Below are 26,753 nucleotides of genomic sequence, written 5' to 3'. Positions count from 1 at the left end.
GTCAATACAGCTGTGTCTTAGCCTTGAAAAATAGACTCATCTGTATATGTTTGTGAGTGATTGTAGCAGAGCAAATGAAATGTATCTTTCAGCTCATTGACAATGATAAATTGCATTAACTTTGCTTCTCGCACTCTGCGCCTTCGAGTAGTATTTGAAATTAGTCTAATTAACTCCTCACTTCAAGTAACATGGCGCAAACATTGATAAATATATATTTAGACTTCTCTTCAATAATAACTTGCCAGCTTTTTAGGCTACACTTTAATGCCTTTTACAAGCACTCCACTAAGAATATAAACATATATCCAATATATCAACCAGAATGAGATTGTGGCCTCTGCTTAGTGTTGCAATGATAACCTGGTCAAACCAGTCTGGAAGAGATGTTCATGCTGACATTAAACTTCAAGGCTCTTTACTATACTATACCATAAACTATTAAAATGTTTAATTATGATGTTGCTCATAAATGTTCAGATTTTTTTAAAGGTTGATTATTGCAGCATCTTTGTGACTTTTGATTAACTCCATGTGCTCATGAAAGCAAAACTGTAAACTGTAAGTAATTCACTCATATTGAGAATAGTCGGGACTGTCAGTGGTTGAATCAGCAGGACCAGTTGATTCCCAACCAGGATTTGGAAATTCAATTTTCATTGTTAATTTAAGTTGTGTGAGTTCCACTAGTTCTTGATCAGTCCATTATTAAACATTGTACGGAGGGCAGCCTTTCTGTAAGAGCAAAGCAAATTAAAGAGATCCCATTTGTCTTTCAAAGTTGACATCTGGACTGATTATTATATTTGAGTTTTGATGTGATACATATGTCCACAATCGAGATGTTCATGAAATGGTCGTGCAGACATTCACACCCAAACAACACATTAACATTTAACAGCTGATCAAAAGAATATATATATATATACATATATATATATATATATATATCATATCTACATCACCCTGGCTACTTTATAAAATTATTTTCCTTTTAAAATGGACAAATGGCTGGACTGATAAAATACCCGCCACTGACCACATGATGGTAGCCCTGGAAGTTTCTGAGCAGTTCAAAAGTGGACACATCAAACCCCTGGAATGTAACACTCCTTGCATTGTATAAACATTCCAGCCAAGCCAACACAAAGGATAGTAGAGGAGACATCTGCACCAGCCAGCTATGGACAAAGACAGAGCTATTTGTGAATCGTCATCTCCAACATTGTGCTAATGGTTCTACAGTTACATGCTCAAAACACAATGGGTTTTAATCAGGGCAGCCTTGTTAGCTGACTAGCTTGACCGAACCCACCCTGTCACATGACTGAGACTTCAGCTGTTTGATTTCTTTAATTATACAGCTTTCGAATTCCATCTTCAGTCTGTTGTTTAACATCTGACAGGCAGGCCATACAGAAGCAAGCTCCGGCCAGGTTGGACAACTGGCCCCCATCTAACCTGACTCTGCTAGGAAGATTTATACTATTGCCGATGGATCTGATTCAATCTCTACATACCTACTTCATCTTGGGACATCAACATGACCGGAAAAGTGAACCTTACGCCACCGGTCTTCAGCCAGCTGAATTCTGAGAAAGAATTCCTCACTGGACTTTGATTCTGGACTCTGAACTCACATGAAACAATGATTCTTATTTTTATTGCTGTCTGTGCCCTGAACTACGCTCTTTCCCTTATCCCTCTTTTTTTTGTATAAATGCAAAAAGGAGCGGACGTTGCAAAACCCCTTTCCCGTGTTTTGTGTGTGTGTAAAATAAACCAACCCTCTTATTTTACCTTATCTCGAGTTTGCTATGGGGTTATTAATGAAGGATTGGGTCACTCCAAACTGAAGGGTTGGGGAACATATACCACCATTTCTGAAGGGGGAAATCAGAAATCAAAGAAACACCTTACTGTTAATGCACAGTGGAGAGATCAGAGCTTTTCTAAATTAAACCCCCTCCCGTCCGTAACAGTGTGAGCATGAGGAATATGTGGTGTTTGTATTAGTTTATGTTTTGTGCTCCTAAAATGACTCCCTAGTGTCAGTTGAGCATTGTAATTGAGCTTAGGTGTGCAAGTTAAATTTAGCCTGTTAATTGAAGAGAACTCTACGGTAAATTCATCCAGCCTTGTGCTTCCCACACCATATAATCCCAAGTTTAGGGTTTGTGTGAAGGCAGTGAAAGGAATTGGAAGTTAAACTTAGAGGATATGGGGCGATGGGGAAAGGGACCAATGCATAGACTGTTGGGAGGAATGGTTGGTAAAGCACTCAATGTGCTACAAACCTTACCTGATGTCTACGGCCTGAATTACCATTTATATTTCTTTGATACTATGCACTTTCACATGAGCAGACTGAACTGAAGGACAGCACTAAACAATTCCACAAGCGACTTCATATATCATGAATTACTTTGTGCACCAGATCAGCATATTGCTACAAGGCTTCTGAAGTTTAGGGGACTCACTAGCATTGAACTTGCCATGGTACGATTGCATTTAATTTTCTACATAACACAGGTGTGAAAAATGACAGACCCCAAAATGCCCCCTAAATAGGTGGTATACTTTCAGCTTATAACAGGTCAAATTACTTTCATAAAATATTACATTAAGCAGGAGGTCATTTGACCTATTGTGCCTATACCAGATCTTTGAAGAGCAATCCAATTAGTCCCATTTGGCTGCTCTTTCTCGTAGCCCTACAAATCTGCCCTTTTCCAGTATTTATTCAATTTCCTCATGAAGGTTACTGTTGGATCTGCTTCTATCACAACACGGATGTCCGTCATCTCTGACAAGTCTCACTCTGTACCCTCTCCAAACATTCTCAGTGGAACATAAAAGACAGCCTTTGCTATTATAACGAGCCTCCACCAAGAACTGTAACAACATTAGCATTACAATAATAGCATCGGCTGAACATATGTCCCCATTTTCGGGAGATTGTCCGCAAATGAGGAACTGTACTGTGTCTGCAGGCAAATAATGTCCCCAGAAGAGTGCCTGGTTCAGGAAATCTGTCCTGGAATTGAACCATCTTTATAGGTCCTCTGAAACGCCAACCTTGAAACATGAAACATCATGCCTCAGATCTTCTGGACCCAGAATGTGGCATTCATTTGTCTGGGTAATGAGGCTTTAGATGGTTCTGACTTACTTATCTGAACAGTTACCCAGGAAATATTAGACAGAAAAATTCTCGTCTAATTCTGGGATAACTATTCACCAGACCCCCTCCCGAGCCCTTGACTCCCTCCCCCCGCCCCCACCCCTGAGACCCGAGACTCGATCTGACTCAACGTTACCACTGGACTCCCCTCCACCCCCCCAACCACTGACTACCCTGACCTGATCTGACCTGATCACCCTACCCACCTGCCACTCTACCCATATACCACCCTACCCACCTGCCACTCTACCCATATACCACCCTACCGACCTGCCACCCTAACCACATACCACCCTACCCACCTGCCACCCTACCCACCTGCCACTCTACCCATACACCACCCTACCCACCTGCCACCCTACCCACATACCACCCTACCCACCTGCTACCCTACCTATATACCACCCTACCCGCCTGCCACCCCACCCATATACCACCCTACCCACCTGCCACCCTACCCATATACCACCCTACCCACCTGCCACCCTACCCACATACCACCCTACCCACCTGCCACCCTACCCATATACCACCCTACCCACCTGCCACCCTACCCATATACCACCCTACCCACCTGCCACCCTACCCAGATACCACCTCACCCACCTGCCACCCTACCCATATACCACCTCACTCACCTGCCACCCTACCCATATACCACCTCACCCACCTGCCACCCTACCCACATACCACCCTACCCACCTGCCACCCTACCCATATACCACCTCACCCACCTGCCACCCTACCCATATACCACCCTACCCACCTGCCACCCTACCCATATACCACCCTACCCACCTGCCACCCTACCCATATACCACCCTACCCACCTGCCACCCTACCCACATACCACCCTACCTACCTGCCACCCTACCCATATACCACCCTACCCACCTGCCACCCTACCCACATACCACCCTACCCACCTGCCACCCTACCCACATACCACCTCACCCACCTGCCTAACCTATCCCCTTAACCACTTATCTCACCCACCATACCTCCTTACCCATTCTCTTCACCCACCCTGCCCCCTTACCCACCTATATATTCACCCATTCACTCACCCATTGACTCAGATACGCATACACTAACAAGGTGAAAAGTTGTTTAAATGTCCCAGATTTTCAATGGGCAGAATCGTCCATGCCTGTTTGATGGCATGAGCAGACAATATGGCAACACCAAAAATCAGTTTTGAGGCGTCATGAAACCAGGGAAAACGCACCAGTGCAGAAGTCAGGACTTACCGCCAGGATCTTGCTCACATTGCAGGCATCCGAGGAGTGGAAGATGCTGGAGCCCAATAGTAACGGCACACTGGAGGAACATCCATGACATGCTGGGTGGATTCTCATGGACATGGCTCTGCTGTGAAGCAGCTCATGGAAGTTGCAAATTGATGCTCACAATGGATGATGGATGAGGGGATGGGACAGGGAGGCCTAAGATCGACTGAGAGAAGAAGAAGTGTTGGGGGGGTGGTGGTGAGGCTGGGAAGGCAGGATGAAGGTGTCAGGTGGGGTGAGGTTGGGAGGGGGAATGAAGGTGTCGGGGGGTGAAGTTGGGGGTGGGGAAGAGGGTGCAGGTGGAAGGAGGGGATAATAGGGGAGAAGATGGCAACTGGGGAGGTAGGTGTAAGGGGTAGTGGAAGGGGTAAGGGAAGGAGTTCGAAGGGGGAAAGGAGTGTGGAGAGGGGAAGGAATCCAGGCGGAGGAAGGAGTGCAGAGAGGGAAGGGAGTCCAGGGGAGGAAGGAATATGGGGAGGGGAGGGAGTCCAGGGGGTGGAAGAAGTGCAAAGAGGGGAGAGAGTCTGGGGGAAGGAAGTAGTTCAGACAGGGGAGGTAGTAGGGGTGGAGGAAGAAGTAAGGGTGGAGGAAGAAGTGGGGAAGGGGGAAGGAGGAAGGAGTAAAGCTGGAGAAAGAAGTGAGGATGTCTGAGGGATGCAGGAAGGGGGACGGACTGAGTGGGGAGGACTAAGGGGGGGAAGGGGTTCCAGAGACGGGGGGCAAATGGGTACAGAGGGGGGAATGTCCTGGTGAACATGCAAGGGAGGGGTCTGATGGGTCCATGACTGCCTCCTAGGGAGCGAAGTGAGGGTGGGCGTGGTATGAGGGAATGGTGAGAGTGACCGAGGGCAGAGTGATGCAGTAGGTTGGGAAGGTGAGGGTTCGATGGTAGTCGTAGAAGGGACAGTGAGGGTGGTTGGTGGGGACTCAGAGGCAGGCATGGACCTGGGGTGGGAAAGAGGAGGTCGGGGAAGTTAATGTGGAAGGAGGTGAGATTTTCGGGAAAGGGGAAGTTGTCCTGGAAAGTGAAATGAGAGTCGCGGTGGGCGAGATCAGGTGCTGCATGTGATCAGGTGTAATCAGTGGGTTGGCAAAGATGCAGGTCAGCTCAGATGGACAATTGAAAGCGAGCCCCAACAGGCAGCTTTGAAATTGCTCAAGGCGAGTGTGATGTGGGAAGGATCCGCATGTGTGGGAGAGTGCTTTCACAAGCCTCAGAAAGGCCCTGCCACACACACACACACACACACACACAAACACTTCTCCCATAGAATCACTCGTGGGCTGGTGCTCCCTCTGTGGTTACAGAGGACGTGGTTGAGGGGCTCACAGGCAAAAGGGAGTCAGAGGGAGTGGACAGCCTCTGAGATTCCTGAGTGGGTGATCTCAGGGGTGTGCAGCTGCTGCTCCTCCTCCCTTCGGAAGCCCGAGAGCCCCAGCCTTACTCGTTGAGGGGAAGGAGCACCTGGAGGGGCGTCAAAGTGCCCCATTTCCCTCTTGCTCTTTACCACTACAGGAACTCACCCATTGGCTCCCACGATGAAGTGCAGGTGTGCACACATCTCCGTGTTCTGCTGGACTAGGGTCTCCATGGCATTCGCCACTCTTCCCATGAGACCTCCATACACGCACATGTGGGCATCAATTAATCAGATGGCAGGCAGACGCACTCCTCTGACTCTCGAGTTACTCTGTTGAGGGCGTCTAACAGCCCTGCGTGATGTTCCTACATCTTCTGCTGACTCTCCATGATGAGTTGGAAAGCCGAATCCAGAGCTCGTCATCTGACTTGGACCTCACAGGTGCCTCTTCCCCAGCAGCCCTCTGAGTGCCGGAGAGCGTGGCTGAACCTGCCTCCTCCTGCTGCGGATACGTGTCCGTGTGATGACCATCATATTGTGAACCCGAGTCTGCTCTAGATCTAGGTCCCACCCATGTGTGTCTCTGCACTGGTGGAGGGCGTGGGTAAGCACTGTGATGGGTCTTCCTGGCTGCTTATTTCCAGCTCTTCAATGGAGGAGGTATCCTCTTGGCTGGAGGTGAAAACGTGGATGGAGGTGAGGATGTGGATGGAGCTGAGGGACTGTCTGGCTGAGGGTGTCGGTCACTCGGCAGAGCTCCCTGTTAACCAACGTAGAGATAATTAGTGCATGGCAGTAGAGTCAAAAGCAGGAGAGAGAGCACTCACAGTTGCGTTAAGAGAGGGAAGATGTGGCACAGGATCCTCACAAGGGCATTCACCGCCGACCTCACCGTCACCGCAGGCACGGTCCATGTCCTCACCAGTCAGAGTGATGGCACACTCCTCAAAGTGAGTGAGGGGCCTAATGCAGGCCATTCCACCCCTGGTCTGGGACCTCTTCCTGCTGATGTGAGCAGGCTTCTCCTGCATGGAAGCAGATGGAGAGAGTGTGAGCAGGACACATGGCACTGAGTGGAATGTTTGTGTGGTGAGCGGAGCCATGGACAGGATGAGGACACGAGCTCGAGAGGACATGAGCCTGATGCAGATGTGAGGGTCTGTGTGAGAGCTCGTGGTGTCGTTCCTTGAGATGTGAGATCCCTGTGGATGTGTGATGGGTTTGTGAGCATGTGAGTTGAGAGTGATGAGAAGAGTGAGTTACCCTGGTGGAATGGATGAGACCATTCATCCCGAAGTGACACTGGGTGGCTGTCCTCATTTGCAGGGCATTGGCACGGACCACCACTGCCACCGCCTCCCATGCTGGATTGCTGATGCAGCTGCCCATCCTGTAGCCAGAGTAGGCGTAGAGAACATTATGGCAGGCCTCCATGGAGTCCAAAAAGTGCTTGAAGGACCTGTCACTAAACCCGGGGTTTGCAGTCTTCTTGCCTGGTGCAGCTGGTGCTGTAAAAAGGGGGTTGTCTTCCCCCCGATAATCAGCACTATGAGGAAGCAGTTAGATTGACGAAGCCGATACAAAGTCTCGGACGAAAATGCAGAGCTCCGGCATGGTGCAGAAAAGTTGGAGAGGAGCGGCAATCATCGTCAGAGGTTTTGAGCCGTGGTCCACTTGTCCTCACAGTTCCTGGCAGTGTTCATGGTATTACCAAAATTACAAGAAATCCCACATTAACCTTCAACAACGCAGTATCAGAAAAAATGACATTTCAAGTGTTAATAAAGACGTTCTTGACTTAATTCTATTTTCTGGGTACCAGCTATGCAGTAATACTCAAGTGTAGATCAGTATAAAGGTCACATTGTATAATGATCCACAATTAAACATTTCAGTTTGTTAAGCTCTATTATTCTGTTTCATATCCCCTTGTAGAATAGTTATAATTGACTATCAAAAATTTTAGAAAAAATGGAGAGCAAAATTGTATTGAGCACATGTACCCTTCATTTTTAACTGGAGTTCAAAATAATAAAACATTCTAACATATCACAAATATGCAATTGAGCTTTTAAAGTACCCTGGTCTCTGAGGCACTAAATTACGTTTTTCATGTCTGGAACTGTAAAATCTTCCACTGCTTATTTTTCCTAGAATTTAAAAAATAATACCCTGCTCCATGAATTTGGATCCTATGTAAATATAAAGCACTCATGACCTCAACTTTCTTTGCAAATCCTTCTTATCAGGGTAATTTTCTTCAGCCCTATGTCCAAGCCTCAATACTTAATTTGTCTGTCATATGCCTCCTCACTCTGGTTCCTCAGCCCTTTGACCACAGGCCAGTTATTCAACACTGTGTCCCTGGACCTCGTGCATTCATCTTTTTTAAATCTTTCGTGGGATGTGGGAGTTGCTTGCTGCCCACCCTTAATTGTGCTTAATAGCAGTTAAGAGTTAACCACTTTGCTGTGGGTTTGGAGTCACATGTAGGCCAGACCAGCTAAGGACGGCAGATTTCCTTCCCTAAAGGGTATTAGTGAACCAGATGTGTTTTTATGGCAATTGATGATAGTTCCATGGTCACCATTACTGACACTAGCTTTATATTCCAGGTTTTTCAAATTAATTTTACTCATTAATTGAACTTAAATTCCATCAGCTGCCACGGTGGCGTTAATACACAGTTTATTAGTCTTGGTCCCTGGGTTACTCGTCCAATGATATTGCCACTATACCACCATCTCTTCCATGACCATCTGAAGCATCTTTGCCCACTCTACAAGAGCTCCTAATATATCTATTCTATCCAGCCAGCTGTGCTTCTGGTTTTTCTTTCTCCTTACCCAGGGTTTTACCCATTGCAGTTTCTCTCCCTGCCTTTTCTTTGTATTCTATCCTCCCCTTTCCATGTATCCTGCCCCATCCTCTTGCCTTCTCTCTCCATTTGCCATAACCTTACATGCTCTCCTCATCCTCCTTTGAATTCTCTCTATTCAGGCTCCCCTTCATTCTTATCCTCCCCACACCACACACATAGGACTGGATTTTATTGGCCCATCGGTGGCAGGAATGGAGGCGGATGGGTCAGTGAAATACTGGGGAACTGAGTTGAGAGGATAGAATACAAAGAAAAAGCAGGGAGACAAAATACAATGGGTAACACCTTGGGTAAGCAAAAAGAAAAGCCAAACACACAGCTGACTGGATAGACCTATCAGGAACTCTTGTAGAGTGGGGAAAGATGGTAGAACATGCCGTCCTACTTCTGAAGAAGTTTCCGACTGGTGAGCAGCCACTTGAAGCACTTAAGGCCCCAATTAAGGATTATTAAGTGGAGCCGTTGGCATTTTGCCAATGGCAGGGCAGACACCACCCCCCTGTCGTGTAATGAGGCCACCAGCTTCATGGAGGCGGCCTCCCAGGGCAGGTTGTTGGAACCAGAGACTCCATGACCAAAAGAGGAGGCCGTGGTGAGGAAAGTCAGCCCCTGAATCCCCAAGGCAACCCCCCCAGAAGTCTTCCCCCTCTTGTTGCTTGGTCACCTGATTTTTTTTTATTTGAAATTATATGATATATGTTCAAGAGTGCCTCCATTTTGTGGTGCCCTCTTGGTTTCTGGCCTGCCTCAGCAACACCCCCCTCTCCCGGTGGCATTGTTGAGACTTCAGAGCTGCCAGCCCTTTGATTGGACCAACAGTGCGGAGAGCCTGCCCATCACCCTTAAAGGGACGGTGAGGTCGTCTCTAGTAAAATCGCTGAGCAGATCCCGCTGCCAGTACATGTGGGCTCAGGACCCCCATTCGGTCCTGATGTTGGGTGTCCTGAAGCACATGGGAAAATTCAGCCTATAGACTCCAAATCATGTTTGCTGAATAATGCATCAAATTGACTCAGCCTCCGCACACATTCTTAGCACTAATCACCAATCAGACAATTTGGCACAGAAGGAAGCCATTCAAAACTACTTTAGTGTTTGAGAATCAATTTGGTATAAATATCTCTGATTGTTTACTGTGCGCAAGTGTGAGACAGAAAAAAATAAAATGAGTCGATGGTTTCAGAGAGTCACAGGGCTGGATTTTATGGGGCACGTATTCTCCCATAAACCATCTCCCTGACAACACTGAAAAGTCCGTTGTGAGCCCATCCACTCGAAACCTGGCTGCCCCACAAGGGTATTACACTGCGGGGAAGCCTTAATTGTTTCAGAGTTAGACTTCCACCCCCACCTGGGAGAGTGTTCCATCCCCATCTGATTGTCTGGCAGCTCTGTGGTCTCAGCAGCACACTGCTAGGACTACAGGCATTGCCAAGTGTCATGGGTCCTGGACTTCAGCTAAGTCTAGGGATTTGGAACGACCCTGCCTGGCAGACCACAGCGAGGGGTGGGGATAGGGCTCTTGTGGGGTGGTGGGGGGGATAGGATTTAGTGGTCGGGAGGCTTAAAAGGGGGTTTTAATCTTGGGGGAGCAGGTGTCTCCAATATGCACAGGGCATCGCCCAAAGGAGGTACTCCCCCTTCCTGCCTGATAGCAACCTGTGCAGAAAAGCTGCTGGGATACCCGCCTTGCCTCTGCCTTCCCCTGCCACACACAATATTGTGGCATAGAGAAAATGATTAATTGGCCACTTTTTTTATTCATTCATGGGATGTGGGCATCACTGACCAGGCCAGCATTTATTACCCATCCCTAATTCCCCTTGAGAAGGTGGTGGTGAGCTGCCTTCTTGAACCGCTGCAATAGGCCCAACGGCAGGCATGCTGCCTGACACCTTCCCCGCCCACTGTAACATGGGAGACAGGTCAGGCATGGGCGGGAAGGTGGCGGGTAGGCCACATATTTTGTTTTATGCGGGCCCCTCCCCCAACTTTCAAATAGGCCGGTGGGGTGGGGGAGGGCGTAAAACAGTTACAGGACGTGTTTATTTAATGTCTTTCCCCCACAGAATTTTCATACAGTCCACTCTGAAGTTGAAGTTGCTTAATTCAAATGACAATCTTGAATTAAAATGGTGCAGGAAAAGCAGGTTTATAAAATTACTTAATTTGAACAACTGAATAATTCACTTTTTCTAGCCAAAAAATAGCATTTCCATTATTAGGAATATAATGTGCAGATAACTTGCTAAAATTTAATAACTTTATATAATCTCAAGCAATTTGTTGGGGTGCAGCTGGTTGCTGTCTTCTGTGAAGATGTGATTTTTTCAATATTATTTTCAGCTGATTTTGTGAAGGTTTCCTGGTATGAGACATTAAATTGCAGTAAGTTTAACTTTTGCCGATTGTGTAAAATGGATTACATCGGATCGGCTGGCTGCTAGACACTTCTCTTGGTTTTTCTTTCACCAAAAGGTAAAATAACCTCCACTGACAATCTTGACAATCCCCGTTGCTGAAGTTACAGAATTGTCAGGGGTTGTTAATACAGTAGAAAGTGAGGATATAGGTACACTGTATTTTATTTAATTTAAAAATAATGCTGAGATTTACTCAGAATTGCAGGAGTCTCCAAAATGGTCATTTATGCACCAAATCAGATGTCAGAAAAACCAACCTGTTCTCAAAGAGAACGAGTCAGTAGGGAGAACATCATCCTATAGAAAATAATTCTCATACCTTCCACACTCACCCACCCCAACAGTGATGAGATTGTTGGGATTAAATCCTTATCCTTGTTATATTACTGATGTTTCCATATTGGGGAGAAAGAAGGAGAAAGAGGAATTACAGGCGGAATTTTCCCTGAATTGCATTAAGTTGCCCTCCAAGCCACTCACCATCCTGACTTGGAAATATATATCGCTGTTCCTGGGTTAAAATCCTGGAACTCCCTCCCTAAAAGCACTGTGGATCTACCTATTCACATGGACTGCAGCAGTTTAAGAAGGAGCTCACCATCACCTTCTCAAAGGCAATTAGGGATGGTCAGCAAATGCTGGCCTAGCCAGTGCTAGCCACATCTTATCAATGAGTTTTTAAAAATGTCTCCGTGGTGCCAAATCCTGCAGCAGGTGGCATATGTGACTGACCAGTTCCATAGCCATGCGCAGTCTTCGGCATCACTGGTTCTCGTTCATCTGCAGAGGTGACAAGCGCTGTCTACAGATCTTGGGTCTAGCGAGGCACCTACAAGTGACGGCTCACTGTGGGTTTTCAGCTGCTTCTGGGAGAAGCCCTGCCGCCCCTTCATCTTGAGAGTGGTGCTCCTCCCTTTGCCAAGCCAGGAGCCTCTGTCACAATCTTCTCCTTCTTCTCTGCTCCCTGTAAGCCATGAGGCATACCACTAAATCACCAGGTTCCATGATCCTGATGTTCTCTTCCTGCAGGATCAAAGAGATAGATGTGAGGGTTAGCATATGCCTCCTAAGGACTTCTCTCAGTTACGTCTTCGGCTCCTGCTGCATCTCAAGGCCCTTTCACGCATGCTGGAGAGTGCTGGCCATCACTTGATGGCCAGTGTGTAGTGCGCTTCATGGCTGCACAAACCCCACCCACCTCCGCCCTATTCCACTTGACCGATTGGCGGCAGCTTCGGCCACTTGCCTGAATGCTGTGCTCTCAGCTCAGGCATTATTCTAACTTGCACTGCATGGCTGCGTTGTTAGCTTGAACCATGAGGGATACTGGTCCAAACCTGAATAAAGAAATTGCTAGGGTCTCTGACTACCTCCAGCAGTGACTATTCCACGCCCACCTTTTGCAAGGGGATTCTACAACTTGCTCAGTCGTCCAATTGTTCTGCAGCCCATTAAAACTCTCGTTAATTTGCAATCTGCACCTGAGGGGCGAAAAGTTCTGGAGGATTTGGTGGCATGTTCATGCTTTTGTCTTGCATGAGTGGGCAAAAAGACTTCAGAGGCCCGACTCTAAGCATGCCAATGGAGCTGCTGGTGAATGGTCTCAGCTGCGGAAGAATGCTCACTTTTGACAAGTTTTTCCAAGTGTGTGGCCGCTTCCCTCATCCTCCACCACCCACCTCCCCAACCCCCTGGCATGTGCTTATGTACTTCCATCAGTCTGTGCTGCCTTGCCCTCATCCCCAGCCCCACCTGGCACCACACTGAAAACCAGCCAAGAAAAAGCGACTTACGTGTGCGCACCCCGAATGCGCAAAGCCTCTTCCTTGATGTCCTCCGGCTACGCGTTCCACTCAACATTCAGCTTGCCAGGTGCACTCCTTTTAAAAGCAGTCCTAAATCCCGCTATTCCGAAGTCACAAAAACGTGGGAATCAAATTTTGCGTGGGGGGCATCATTCCAGCGTGCGGGCACAATAATGAGATGCAAATGCATTAAAATTAAATTCCCGATGTTTTACGGTGGGAAATGTGGACCGCCATTGACGGGGAGAGGAGACAGTCACATCCTGGATTCACATCGCCAGGAAACGCGACTAATGCTATCTCACGATAATTTCTGCTGCCAAACATGCCCGCTGTAAATGGGAGCAGAAAATTCCGGCCTATGTGTTGGAGCAAGAGTGGGCAGAGAGCAAGAGCACAGGAAGGGCTAGGAAAGGAGATATTGCATTGGTCTTCTATTCCATAAAACATTTTTCATTAGCAAGGTAGCCCAAAAACATTGGTGCCACCAATCAAAAACCTGATGCAAGTTTACTGAATGCTTTCGTTTATTAAAGATCTAATAGCAGCAAGTAACTAAAGCATTCATATAGGGGGGCAGTAACAATCAATATTGAGTAAAGATAACTTCAATATTGAGGAAAGATAAATTCAATGTTTGTCAGAATGTTTGACAGAAGAAAGCCAGCATATAGTTTCTGGACTCATACATGAATGAATCGTTTAGCACATGGTGCAGAATGTTGTACAAAATTATGGCTGTGACTTAACAAATTGCACAGCTTGAATGTTCCTGAAAAGAGAGACATGTTGCCAAAAGTTTTTGTCTTGCATTCATAAGGGCAAACTCAAGAATGCTAAATTTCAAACAATCACAACAATTTATACTACAAGAGAAAAGGGTGCAGATTGCTTGGCAAGTCGAATCTGATTGGCCAAGTTGTTGCCATAGAAAGAAGGCAACAGGGAATTGTAAGTTCTGCAAGCTCCTGGGTAATTCAAAAAAGGCACAAGGCTTGAACATATTCCTTTTGTTTGCAGAGAATCCCTGTGTTTAAACGTATGTTGCTTCTAGCAAGTGTAAATTCTACGAGTTCCGATGATCATCTTAAATTGGTTGTTAGTGTAGCTATTAGCACACTTAGGATTGTTCAGCAGATGCTGCCTAATCACTGAATCACATCTAACAGTTGATGTTTTGTTTTGGATTTTGCAAGTACAGCCGGTTGAGTACATTCTGTACTCTGCCTATTATGAACGACTGAAGGAGCATGCAGTTTGATTCGATCAGCCAATCGTTGGGGCATAAAGCCTATGTACCTGGCATCCCACCAGTACTGAAATTCATACGCAACAATGTTCAATTGTGTAGCAGGCAGAACGTCTTTTTAGACTGATGGAAGAATCCTCATAGTGGAAAAAAACTCTCGTAGCCACTGCATTTTAGCAGCGTGAAACAGCTGCTAAACCTGTTGTTAAAATTTTTGAGTTAATTTGCCTTTCCAGGGTAATTTGATGTAGACCAGACACTTTTCAGATCCGAAAGTGGTGGCCTTTAGCCCATGTAGAAGCTTGAACAACACACAGCAAACAATGACCTGATCAAGGCAACCATTTCTCTGCAGGTTAGCTTTGGTGTGCTCTATTTCTGTATCAAGCTTGCAAGGTGAGCAAATGGCTAGGGCCCTATTTACAAGATTGCTGATAAGGCAAAAATCTTATAGTGTGTGGAGCTATATGAGTCACAATGTGTATATTGACCGGTTAAGGTAGGCTTGCAGTAGACAGCAGTCAGTAGGAAAGGGAGAGCGTTAAACCACTCCATCTCAAAAGCGAATTTGAGAGTGGGTTGGAGTGTACTAAGGTGTTTAAGGGAATCCTTACATACGGCCGAAGATTCAAAAATCAAAATATAAATTTAAGATGATCAGTCTCCTGTAGTATAATTTGTTTTGATAGTTGAAATATGGCATTCTTTTGTTTGTTCTGATGAATGCAAGATGAAAGGTTTCAGCAACATGTCCCTCTTTTTAGCAGTATTTAAGTTCTGTACTACCAAGTGACAGAGCATCTTGGTTCAAGTTTGTAAGAAAATGTTTGCCTCTTCGGATGCCTATTTTATATTGTGCACAAAGCTGCAAAAAGTGTCATTCTGTCAAGTGTATCATTAGCCACTAATTCAAATGGTCGCAATGAAAAGGCCACTTGAAGGAGTTTTGTCACTTGTGGGACATTGAATATTAAACCGGTTGCTGTTGGTTTAGTTTAGGACTTTGCATCAACAGAATATTGAAATGCCGAAGGTTTCAAATTCATTTTTTTATATAACAAAGAGTTTTTCAAAGGATTGTAAAAGTCATTTTTTACACAACTTCCTTTTACGAAGATTTATTTGATGTTCTTCTGGGTTATGTCACTTACGTTTACCAAGTCTAATCCGACACTTTAAAGAGAGGCACCCTATTCTTTTTACCGTGAATAGTTCAGGAGCCTCCTGAAGAAAATGTCAAGAAGGTTTATATATGGAGATCTTCTTTTAAGTGCTGGATAGAAGATGAATGTTATTCATCTAGAGCCTCCAAAGTAGACAGCACAGGAGAGTACATTGGATTTTCATCCTTAAAATGCCTAACTAACATGAGAGAAGATCTTTCTGACTTTCAAATAGTTACCATTTTTTGATCAGAGGGAGCCCCTTTAATAAATAATCTTCCTTTTCAGGACATGGTCCTTTTTAAAAAGTATGTTCATTGACTTGAATGGAAAAGCTAAGGCACAACTGGAAGGTTTCTTTGCAAGATTTACAATTGTCCTCAGTCTTCCATCAGGCATGGATTTCTTGCATGATAAATTCCATATTTTCAAATCCTTCTAAATAACCAGTGTGTGTTCCAGGAGGAAGGAAGGGAAAGGAATAAAAGAGCTGCAGTTTACTCAGACAACAGGCCACAATGGAAGGAAACATTTTTCAGGTAGCCTTGCTGGTCCAAGTGCTCCCCCCTTGGTAATCTGGTGAAGAGTGGATTTTCAGTTTAATCATGAGGAGCAAAACTGACTTCAAAGGAAAATTGGAACAGGAAGGTAGTCCTATCTTCACTGATAATCATTTCAATGAAAGTAAATGCTTTAATTTCCACCTAGACCAGGAAATGTTGGAACCAAAAGAGTACAAACTAATTGATACAGAAAAGGGCAGTGATGGAGTCAGAAAAGAAAGTCCTGCACTATGATGACTAGTTTTCATTCTAAAGAATATCTGCTTTCTTTGTTCCTTTTCCTTTAACTTGTCTTCATGCTACACTTCTAGCTAATTATTATAGCGTTTATCTAAAGAGCGTTTACCAAACTTGTTAATCGGTTCAGATGATAGAAACTTTAGACTTGCCTTCAATATTTTCTCAAGTATAGCATTGCTGATCATTCTCGTGGGGAATCCCCATGGGCTGGGGATTATGTGTGCAGCAATGAGCTTGTAGTGCTCAGCATCTAATTAGACAATATCATAACCCTAGAGTGTGCAACAATGTGACCGAACTGGATATTGTGTCTTTGACCTCTAACCTTGTGAACTTCTCTAATCTTTCAGTAGGTTAGCACACGACCGCTGACCGAACTATTGCGTAACTACGTGTTGACATCAGCACGCTCGGTCGACATCGACGTGCGCCATTTCACACTCAGTCGGGTTGGGCGCGCACCTGCCCACCCACCAAGCTAAAAATTCTGCCCATAAGGTAAGTGCATTCACAGAGGTAGCCAAGACTGTCAATCAGCCTGGCTTCTGGGTATGGAATCAGTTTGAAGTAAAACATGAGAGCCGTCGAGTTAAAACTTTGTGGCACTTGGGATAATCCCACTCTTCCAGCGGTGCAATTTTACGGCCCAGTCGAGGTGGGGGCGGGGCCATAAAATGCGGCAAGCCATTCAAAAGTCTATTGATTTCGGCAGGACGGTAAAATCCTACTGGCATAAAATTCCGTCCCAGGTTGCCTAAACCTGAAACCATTGTCGATTTTCGGAGAACCCCATCTGGTCCACTAATGCCCTTGACGGAGGGAAATCTGTTGTCCTTACCTGGTCTGGCCTACATATGACTCCAGACCTACAGCAATGTGGTTGACTCTTAAATGGCCTAGCAAGCCACTCAGTTGTATCAAACTGCTAAAATGTCTAAAAGGAATGAAACAAGATGGACTACCCAGCATTGACTTATGCACTGGAAATGTCAACAGCAATCTCTGCCCTGTTGACACTGCAAAGTCCTTCTTACTAACATCTGGGGGCTAGGGCCAAAATTTGGAGAGCTTTCTCACAGATCAGTCAAGCAACAGCCTGACAGAGTCATCTTCATGAAATCATATCTTACAGATAATGTCCCAAACACCACTATCACCATCCCTGGGTATGTCTTGTCCCACTGGCAGGACAGACCCAGCAGAGGTGGTGGCATAGTAGTATATAGTTAGGAGGAAGTTGCCTTGGGAATCCTCAACATCGACCCTGGACCCCATGGAGTCTCATGGCATCAGGTCAAACATGGGCAAGGAAACCTCTTGATGATTACCATGTACCGCCCTCCTCAGCTGATGAATCAGTACTCCTCCATATTGAACACCACTGTGAAGCACTGAGGGTGCTGAATGTGCCCTGGGCTGGGGACTTCAATGTCTATCACCAAGGGTGCTCAGTACCACTGGTACAGACCGAGCTGGCCAAGTCCTTAAGCACATAGTTGCTAGACTGGGTCACCGGCAGGTTGTGAGGTAACGAACAAGAGGGTAAAACATACTTGACCTCATCCTCATGAACCTGCCTGTCGCTGATATATCTGTTTATGACAGTATCAGTAGGAGTGACCACCGCATAGTCAATGTGGAGACAAAGTCCCGCCTTCACATTGAGGACATCCTCCATCGTATTGTGTCGCACTACCACCGTGCTATTTCAAAAATATCTAACAACTCAAGACTGGGCATCCATGAGGCTTTGTGGGCCATCAGCAGCAGCAGAATAGTACTCGAACACAATCTGTAACCTCATGGCCTGGCATATCCCCCACTCTACCATTACCACCAAGCCAGGGGATCAACCCTGGTACACTGAAGAGTGCAGGAGGGCATGCTAGGAGCAGCACCAGACATACATAAAAATGAGGTGTCAACCTGGTGAAGCTATAGCACAGGACTACTTGTGTGCCAAACAGCATAATGAGGAAGTGATAGACAGGGCTAAGCGATCCCACAACCAATGGGTCATATCTAAGCTCTGCAGCCCTGCCACATCCGGTCATAAATGGTGGTGGGCAATTAAACAACTCACTGGAGGAGGAGGAGGCTCCACAAATACCCCCTTCCTCAATAGTGGGGGGAGCCGAGCACATCAGTGCAAAAGATAAGGCTGAAGAATTTGCAACAATCTTCAGCCAGAGTCCTGAGTGGATGATCCATATCAGCCTCCTCCGGAGGTCCCCAGCATCACCGATGCCAGTCTTTAGCCAATTCGTTTCACTCCATGTGATATCAAGTCAGCATTTGACCGAGTGTGGCATCAAGGAGCCCTAGCAAAACTGGAGTCAATGGGAAACAGGGGGAAAACTCTCCACTGGTTAGAGTCATACCTAGCACAAAAGAAAATGGTTGGGGTTTTTGGAGGTTAATCATCTCAGTTCCAGGATATCACTGCAGGGGTTCTTCAGGCTAGTGTCCTAGGCACGGCCCAGTCGAGGCAGGGGCGGGGCCATAAAATGTGGCAAGCTGCTGCTTCATCAATGACCTTCCTTCCATCATAAGGTCAGAAATGGGGATGTTCTCTGATGATTGCACAATTTCAGCACCATTTGCGATTCCTCAGGTAGAAAATTACGCTCGATGGATGTGCACATGCATGACGCGGCCAAGCAAAAAAATGACATGCAATGACATCGGGCGTGCGCGCCATAGTTGAGGCTTCCTAAAGCAAATAAAAATCACATAAAAATTTTACACTTGAATTCAAAACATGTCCCTGCTCATGTGACAGAGTCACAAGAGGGGACATGTTTCATAACATTTATAAGATCTTTAATTTTTTAACCAAAATCAGTTCATCTCCCTGAGGCGGCTCTCTGCCTCAGAGAGATTATGTAGTCCGCACTTTCACACATGTGCGAAGGTTGTGCTCACCCGGCTCACACTCCTCCCCCCACCCACAAGGACAATGCTGAGCCTTAATTGGCCCGCCAGCGTGAAATTGCCTTCTGGGCCCGATCGCGGGCAGCGGTCAGCTTCCCAGACCGCCCCCACCCACCCCCACTGAGCCCGCACACCAAGGGCAAAATACTTCCCCTCAGATACCGAAGCAGTCCAGGTCCGAATGCAGCAAGATCTGGACATTATCCAGACTTGGGCTGATAAGTGGCAAGTAACATTTGCACCACATAAGTGCCAGGCAATGACCATCTCCAAGAAGAGAGAATCTAACCATTACCCCTTGACATTCAATGGCATTACCATCGCTGAATCCCCCAATATCAACATCCTGGGGGTTACCATTGACCAGAAACTGAACTGAGCTAGCCATATAAATACTGTAGCTATGAGAGCAGATCAAAGTCTGGGAATCTGGTGGCGAGTAACTCACCTCCTGACTCCCCAAAGCCTGTCCACCATCTACAAGTCATAAGTCAGGAGTGTGATGGAATACTCTCCACTTGCCTGAATGAGTGCAGCGCCAACAACACTCAAGAAGCTTGACACCGTCCAGGACAAAGCAGCCCACTTGGTTGGCACCATATCCACAAACATTCACTCCCTCCACCACTGACGCACAGTGGCAGCACTGTGTACCAGCTACAAGATGCACTGCAGGAATTCACTAAGGCTCCTTAGACAGCGCCTTCCAAACCCATGACTGCTGCCATCTAGAAGGACAAGGGCAGCAGATACATGGGAACACCACCACCTGGAAGTTCCCCTCTAAGCTACTCACTCAATGAGCATTACAATAAAGGGAATAGAGATTCCTCAGTAAGCCTTTGAAAGGGACATAAAAATAACAGTATATTCCATGTTCATATACATGGGACAGTGTGGGGACGCAAATAAGAAAGGAAAGCAATATCTGCAAGCTGGTATCCACAATTCAAAAGGAGCATCGATACATTGGAGACAGCATAGAAAGGGTAACAAGAGTAATACTGGCTATACAATATAGGAGAGGTGTTCATCGAGGTCTTTAAAATATCAAGTGGGATTGATCTGGTAAACCCAAACTATTACTTCTACATTTGTTTAATCAGTAGGACAAGAAGCAATTCATGAAATGCAAGAACACAAGAATTAGGAGCAGGAGTAGGCTATTTGGCCTAGGGATGGGCAATAAATGCTGGCCTAGCCAGCGAAGCCCACATCCCATAAATGAATTTTTAAAAAGTGAATCCGATGTTGTTTCCCATCCCAGACCTAGGTCATTGATGGGTTATTCAAAAAACAGGTTAGCGGTTGTGTGGAGGGCAAACAAAAAGGAATGGGTAATCCAAGCAATTTTTTGAGGATTGGTTTACATCAGGGATTATTATTCAGCAAATAATATTGCTAACAAAGCATTGCTCCTCCTGGACAATGCTCCTAGCCACCCTAAGGCTCTTGATATCCTCAGTGATAATGTGAAAGTGATCTTTGTGCCACCTAGCACTGCCTCCATTCTTCAACCTGTGGATCAAGGGGTTATTGCAACCTTCAAGGCCTATTACAATCAAAGAACTTTTCAACAAGCCATCAGGGAAACTGCAGGTGATGATTCTCCTAATCTGAAGGAACTTTAGAAGAATTAGAACATCATCAGGCCATTGATAACATCTCCATGGAATGGAATGAAGTTACCTCATCAAATGTGAATGGTGTGTGGAGGAAGTTGTGGCCTGATTGTTTTCAGAAACACAGCCCCAGTTATAATATCATGCTAATGATTCACATAATATTGTTCACTTAGTGTCACAATTACTGGGAACCAGTAATGATATTAACTGAAGGCTTCCTGTATTTTAAAAAGCACAAAAGCACAACAAGAGAGGGAGCACTGCTATATTTAGTAATGGTAAATTAACCAGAACAGCTAACAGAAATAAGCATAGGGGAACATCTAGACAATAGCGATGACAACATAATAAGGTTATGACAAAGACTGGGAAGTGCATAAGAAGGCAAAGATCAAACAAAAAATTACAAAAAAACAGATATTAAAGGGATGAGAGTGAAACTGTGAAATGTCAATTGAAAAAGAAAGATAGTGACAAGCAAAGGAATAGAACAGCAGTGGGGAACATTTAAAATAGTGACTAATAGGGTCCAGGAAAAATATACGCCACTAAAAGGATCAAACTAGCCGGTAGTCACACACCACAGCTTACTAAATAAGTAAGGGCCATATTGAAATGAAATAAAAACACATATGGCGGTGTTTATTGGGGCCTGTAAGAGCGGGAAATGTGGCAGGCGGGGTGACTTAACTAGTTGGGAGCTGAAATCTCGACTTCTGACAGTGGGTTAAAATGCAGGGATTAATTTAGTGATGTTGGAGTGGTTGGCTGAGTTTCATGCTGTCTGGTGGCAGCTTCCTATTTTCAATATATTTGCATCCATGAATACTCATTAACTTAAAACATTTTCAGATTAAGTCCAGCCTTCAAGATTAAGTCAATGGTGCATGGCAAACTCATGTTACCAGTTTCACAATCACTTAAAAGTGGTGTTCACCCATTGAGTTTGTCCATTTTTATCCAGGTGAGTGGTTGTTTCTGTTGAAAGCTGCAGCACAGGGAAGCCAGAGACTGCCAGCTTAGATGAAGGTCAGGAGGGGCAAGGATGAATTGCAGTTGTCGGTGGGGTGGGTGGGTGCGGTGGTTTGAGGAGCAAGAGGCAGTCAGAGATGCGGGGGTTGGGGCATGTAAGTGTGCAAGAGGAAGGGCCTGGCATCATGGGTATGGGGTTGTGGGGGAAACAGGAAATGCGAAATGAGGAGTCAAAAGGGCAGGTTTTGCAATGTCCAATATTAGTACCTAGGTGTCAACATATTGTCATGGGGTTCAATGGCAGAGTGGGTGAGTGGTCGCTTACCCAGGGGGTGTCCTGAGAGGAAGTCTTGGGCAGATGGCACACGCGCCTTCTCCCTTTCTGTGAGTGGTGGCACTTCCCTGTCTCCCTGAGGGGAAGGGGCATATTGAGGCAGGTCCAGGTGCCTCATCCACCTCACTCAGCCATTGCTGTATGGAGCCCATGACTAAAATGACAGAGTGCAGGTCAGAGTGCATCTGGATCGGATGTTGGACCTGTTTCTCCAGGGCGGTTGCCAACCTCTCCATGGAGGAGGCCAAGCTCTCACATGCCTGAGACATGGCAGAACATGTGGCTTGCATGGATTCCTCCTTTGCCGGAACAAAGCTGCATGTAACCTGTGGCATTGCCACCAAATGTTCCCCTAACTTTTGCTGCATGTCCAACAGGTTTATTGTGGCCATGACCAAAGGCTCATTATTAGCGTGGGGCTCAGCAGTGGCCTAATCCCCAGCAGTCATCAGAGTGTCAGGGACCTTAGCTGTCAGATCCTCCATCAGCTACAATGTGCTCACCAGACTGTGCTCCCAATTCTAAATGTGAACCCTCTGTGATGTGTGTGGGTGTGGAAGAGGCAGGTTTCTGAGTGATGGGGATGTGTGCAGACAAGGGTGTTAGATGTCACATGACATTCCAAGAATACCATCACCTGGAAGGTCCCCTCCAAATCACTCACCATCCTGACTTGGTAATATATCGCCGTTGCTTCACTGTCGGTGGGTCAAAATCTTTCTTTATTTCTTCCTTACCCATTGTAACCCCCTTTTTTCTATGTTACGAGCTCATTGGGTTTCACAGAAATCCATTTGATTCAGGAAATGGGATTTTGGATGCGAAAGCTAGTAAAAATCCTCAATTCTACATTTAGCATAAATCTATGTAATAAAAAGAATTTAAGTTGCTCTGCCAATTTGAAATAGTGGGCGGGATTTTTAGGTCGGTGTGCAGGCTCGATCGGTGGGCCCGGGAGCAGTCGGGGGACAGACCCCCGCCCACGATTGGCCCCCAACCACGATTTCACGCTGGCTGGCCAATTAACAACCAACCAGCGTGAAACGTGTGCTGAAATGCTCAGCGCTGCCGGGGTTGGGGGAGGGGGAGGAGGGCTGGCGCTGACGTCAGCGCGGGCATAGGGGAGCACTGAATGAAAGCTCCCCGAAGGCCAAGAGCTGCCTCAGGGAGCTGAAGAATTTTAAAGCAATAAATAAAGATTTTAAAATCCAGAAAAAAATGTTCATGCATCAGAATCAGTCACCCGAACATATACATGACAAAAATTCTGTCCATACATTTAAAAAAATTTAATAATAGAAATCTCATCTCGCCCTTGGATGAGGTTTCATCAAAAATGCACAGTCCGCTTGGCAGATCTGCCTATCCGCCAACCGTAAGGTTGGATGGGCCACGAAAAATTGGGGACAATTGGAACTTTAATGAGCTCAGTTGCCCTCTTAATCGTCAGCGGGCACGCTTCCGACTTCTGCATGTGCCCGCCGACCAAAATATCAGGCGATTGTGGGATGATGTTGAGACACTCACCTGACATCATCACATGCTATTTTACAATCGAGGGGGTCGGACGCGCACCCCCACACCGAGCTAACAATCCTGCCCAGTGACTTTGGTTATGGACCTTGATTCAGGGATGTAGTAAAAGTTCTCACTTTTTCCTTCTGAGCTCTGTATGTGACAGGGTGAAGTCATCTGCACTCATTGACTGATGATGCACATTTGCCATTTTGTAAGGCTGCTTTTCCTTCCTCTTTTTGTCTTTTTTCTCTTTAGGCCCTTTTCATCATATGCAATCCCCTATCAACAAAAGGCAGCCAGGTCATCTGTTCACAGATTGTTGTCACCTTTTGGGAGCCAAAATGACAAAGAGAATTGTCTCCTGATGACTATTTGCCCAATTTTCCTCTTTTCTCCAGGTGAGTGCCTTATCTCTCCATAGCACTTCTACCTAACTGGTTCAGTACAAATAGAAACCTGCTGTGTAGGAGGTTGTGATAGCATGCATCATACAACAATGCAGTGGACTGTTAACCTAATATGCTGAATTACTGCTCCACTATTAGACAAAGGTCCCCAACCTCATTACCCCTCTATCCCAACTTTATGAATTATATCTCCCTGCAATATTTTATTCTGCCATCATGTGATTTGTGATTCAGTCCTGTAACAAAATATTGCTACTCTCTTTTAATACAACCTTCCCTCACTTCATTGGCATCTCTATGGTTTGCTCCATAAACTTTTTGCCCCAAGAAAATAAATCATATCCTGTCTTTATTGGAGCTTTTCTTTCATATCAGTGCATTCACTGTTGTTCAATGTTCAATAATAAAGAATAATGAATTAATTTACATTGTTACAGGTGCTCCTGCCAGTTTAACTGTTTGCATTATTTCCTCGCTTTCTTTAATTGAATGAGGCCATCCTCAAAACCTTGTATCCATTTTCGCATTCATAAATCTGAGCTCAGAAATCATTCTCATTGTTCTTTGCTGCACACTCCTTATGGTAATTTTATCAATCTGTACACACAAACCAAATCTAAGGTCTAACTGGGACATTGCAAGAATTCAGATTAATTTCCTTTCAATTATACAGAGTCCCTTGATAAACTTTCCAAATTCCCATTTGGTCTTTTCGGTATAACGTTTTGCTTCCGTGGGGGTTTTAGCACCCTATGATGTAACTTCACACATCCTGGTGTTCAAAAGCAAAATTTTTTCCATTTAGTGTATATTTATGTCACCACCTTTCAAAGATGCTCAACGCATTGTTGGTTTTAATGGTGTAAAACTTCCAGTAGAACTTTGTGTCGTCTGTAAATATTCTATTAATACCTTTCTTGCCATTAGTAAAGGTGGAATACAAGCCTCAGGACTGTTTCTCTGCTCAACTGGTATCAAATCCACCATTCATTGCTTTCTAATTCAAGCATTTTCTATTTAGAGCCACTTTGTTGGCCAATTTCCTACTTTGCACTTGATTCCATATGCCCTAACCTTTCACAATGACTCCTGTGATTGACCTCAAATCAAACGCCAAAGATACAGCACCTACTGGATCTCTCAGGTCTTTAAGCTGTCTTTAAATCATTGGGTGTGGTACATGGTATGCTTGAATAATTAATAAATGATCATGGGCCTGCACCTGAGTCTCCTGGTGGTTTGTAAGGCAAACTACAACTACTGGATCATTGGAGCAGCACCACAAATGGGTGAGTACCTTTATTTACCACCTATAGTCAGAGCAGTAAGCCCACCCGAGTAAAGGTCCGGCCAAGTACCCAAAGAATCTGAAGGAGAACTCAGGACAGGATGCATCGGGAGAGGAGGTGGAACTGTGCTGGCAGGCTAAGAGAGCCAAAGCCGCTCAGGTTGGTCAGACCCCTTGAAGTTGCTAGCAGAATAAGTCAGTCGAAGCAGCGCAGGCAGGTTAAAAGGTCAAAACCTGGGCCAAAATCCTGGAACTCCCTCCCTAACAGCACTGTGGGTGTACCTACACCCACATGGACTGCAGCGGTTCAAAAAGGCAGCTCACCACCACCTTCTCAAGGGCAATTAGGGATGGGCAATAAATGCTGGCCCAGCCAGCAGAGCCCACATCCCGTGAATGAATAAAATAAAAAGGTGAAGCCGTGCTGATGGGATAAAAGCCGAAACCGTGTACAGAGAGCAAAAGCCGAAACCACGCAGGGCGGGCAAAAAAATCCACAAGATATTTTCAGGTGAGAAGGAGGAGGCGAAGGGCATTATGGGCCTTGCCTGGGGACCGGAAGGCTCCATTATGAGGTTCATAGCAGCACATCAGAAAAAAACTTATTAAGAAAATGGGGAAGGACGGGTGGGACCCGAAAGGTCCCCCGCTGAATGTTTAGTCAATAACTTAAAAATGAACTGATCTAAATCACAACAGCTGTTTGTGCTGGAGAGAGAAAGTGAGAGGGGTACCCCTAGGGAGTTAATAAGCAGGGACAGGCAGGAGCAGAGGAAATAAAAACAGAAAATGCTGGAAAAACTCAGCAGGTCTGGCAGCATCTGTGGAGAGAGAAACAGAGTTAACGTTTTGAGTCCATATGACTCTTCTTCAGAGCTAAAGAGAAGTAGAAATGTGATGAAATTTATATTGTTTAAGGGGGTGGAGCAGGTGAAGCTGGATAGAAGGCCAGCGATACGTGGGGGCTAAGGAGAGATTGACAAAAATGTCATGGACACAAGACAAAGGGAGTGTTAATGGTGGTGGTAAAGGCCAAAGGAGATGCTGATAGTGGCATAAAGGTAAGAAAGCAGAATGTTTTAATATCAGAACACGGGCAAGCACCCTGTGAAAGAACAACATGGGACAAGTAACAGATGGCCCTTTTGGGGGTGGAATGGGGGGACGGGGCGATAGTTGGGGGAAAAGGATGGAAAAAAGGATAAAAAGGGGATAAAAAAGGGGATAAAACAATGAATAAATAAATAAATATGCAAATAAATGGATAGAAAATGAAAATGAATTTTAAATAAAAGGGAATTTAATAACGGATGAAGATAGAGGAGAGAGTTTATGGTATGAAGTTGTTGAACTCAATGTTAAGTCCAGAAGGCTGTAAAGTGCCTAATTGGAAGATGAGGTGCTGTTCCTCCAGTTTGCGTTGTACTTCACTGGAACATTGCAGCAGGCCAAGGATGGACATGTGGGCATGAGAGCAGGATGGTGTGTTGAAATGGCAAGCGGCAGGAAGGTCTAGG

General features: G+C 45.6%; 1 protein-coding gene across 5 annotated transcripts in view; it reads right to left on the bottom strand.

Moving 5' to 3' along the window:
- Nucleotides 1-26,753, bottom strand: part of cdh22 (cadherin 22) — a 736,258-nt gene that overhangs the window by 5,480 nt on the left and 704,025 nt on the right. The window lies entirely within an intron of this gene.

Source organism: Cetorhinus maximus, chromosome 13 (assembly GCF_964194155.1).
Source record: "Cetorhinus maximus chromosome 13, sCetMax3.hap1.1, whole genome shotgun sequence".
NCBI classification, from domain to species: Eukaryota; Metazoa; Chordata; class Chondrichthyes; order Lamniformes; family Cetorhinidae; genus Cetorhinus; species Cetorhinus maximus.
Note: the sequence above shows the minus strand (reverse complement) of the source record. Positions and strands in the feature narration are given on the sequence as shown.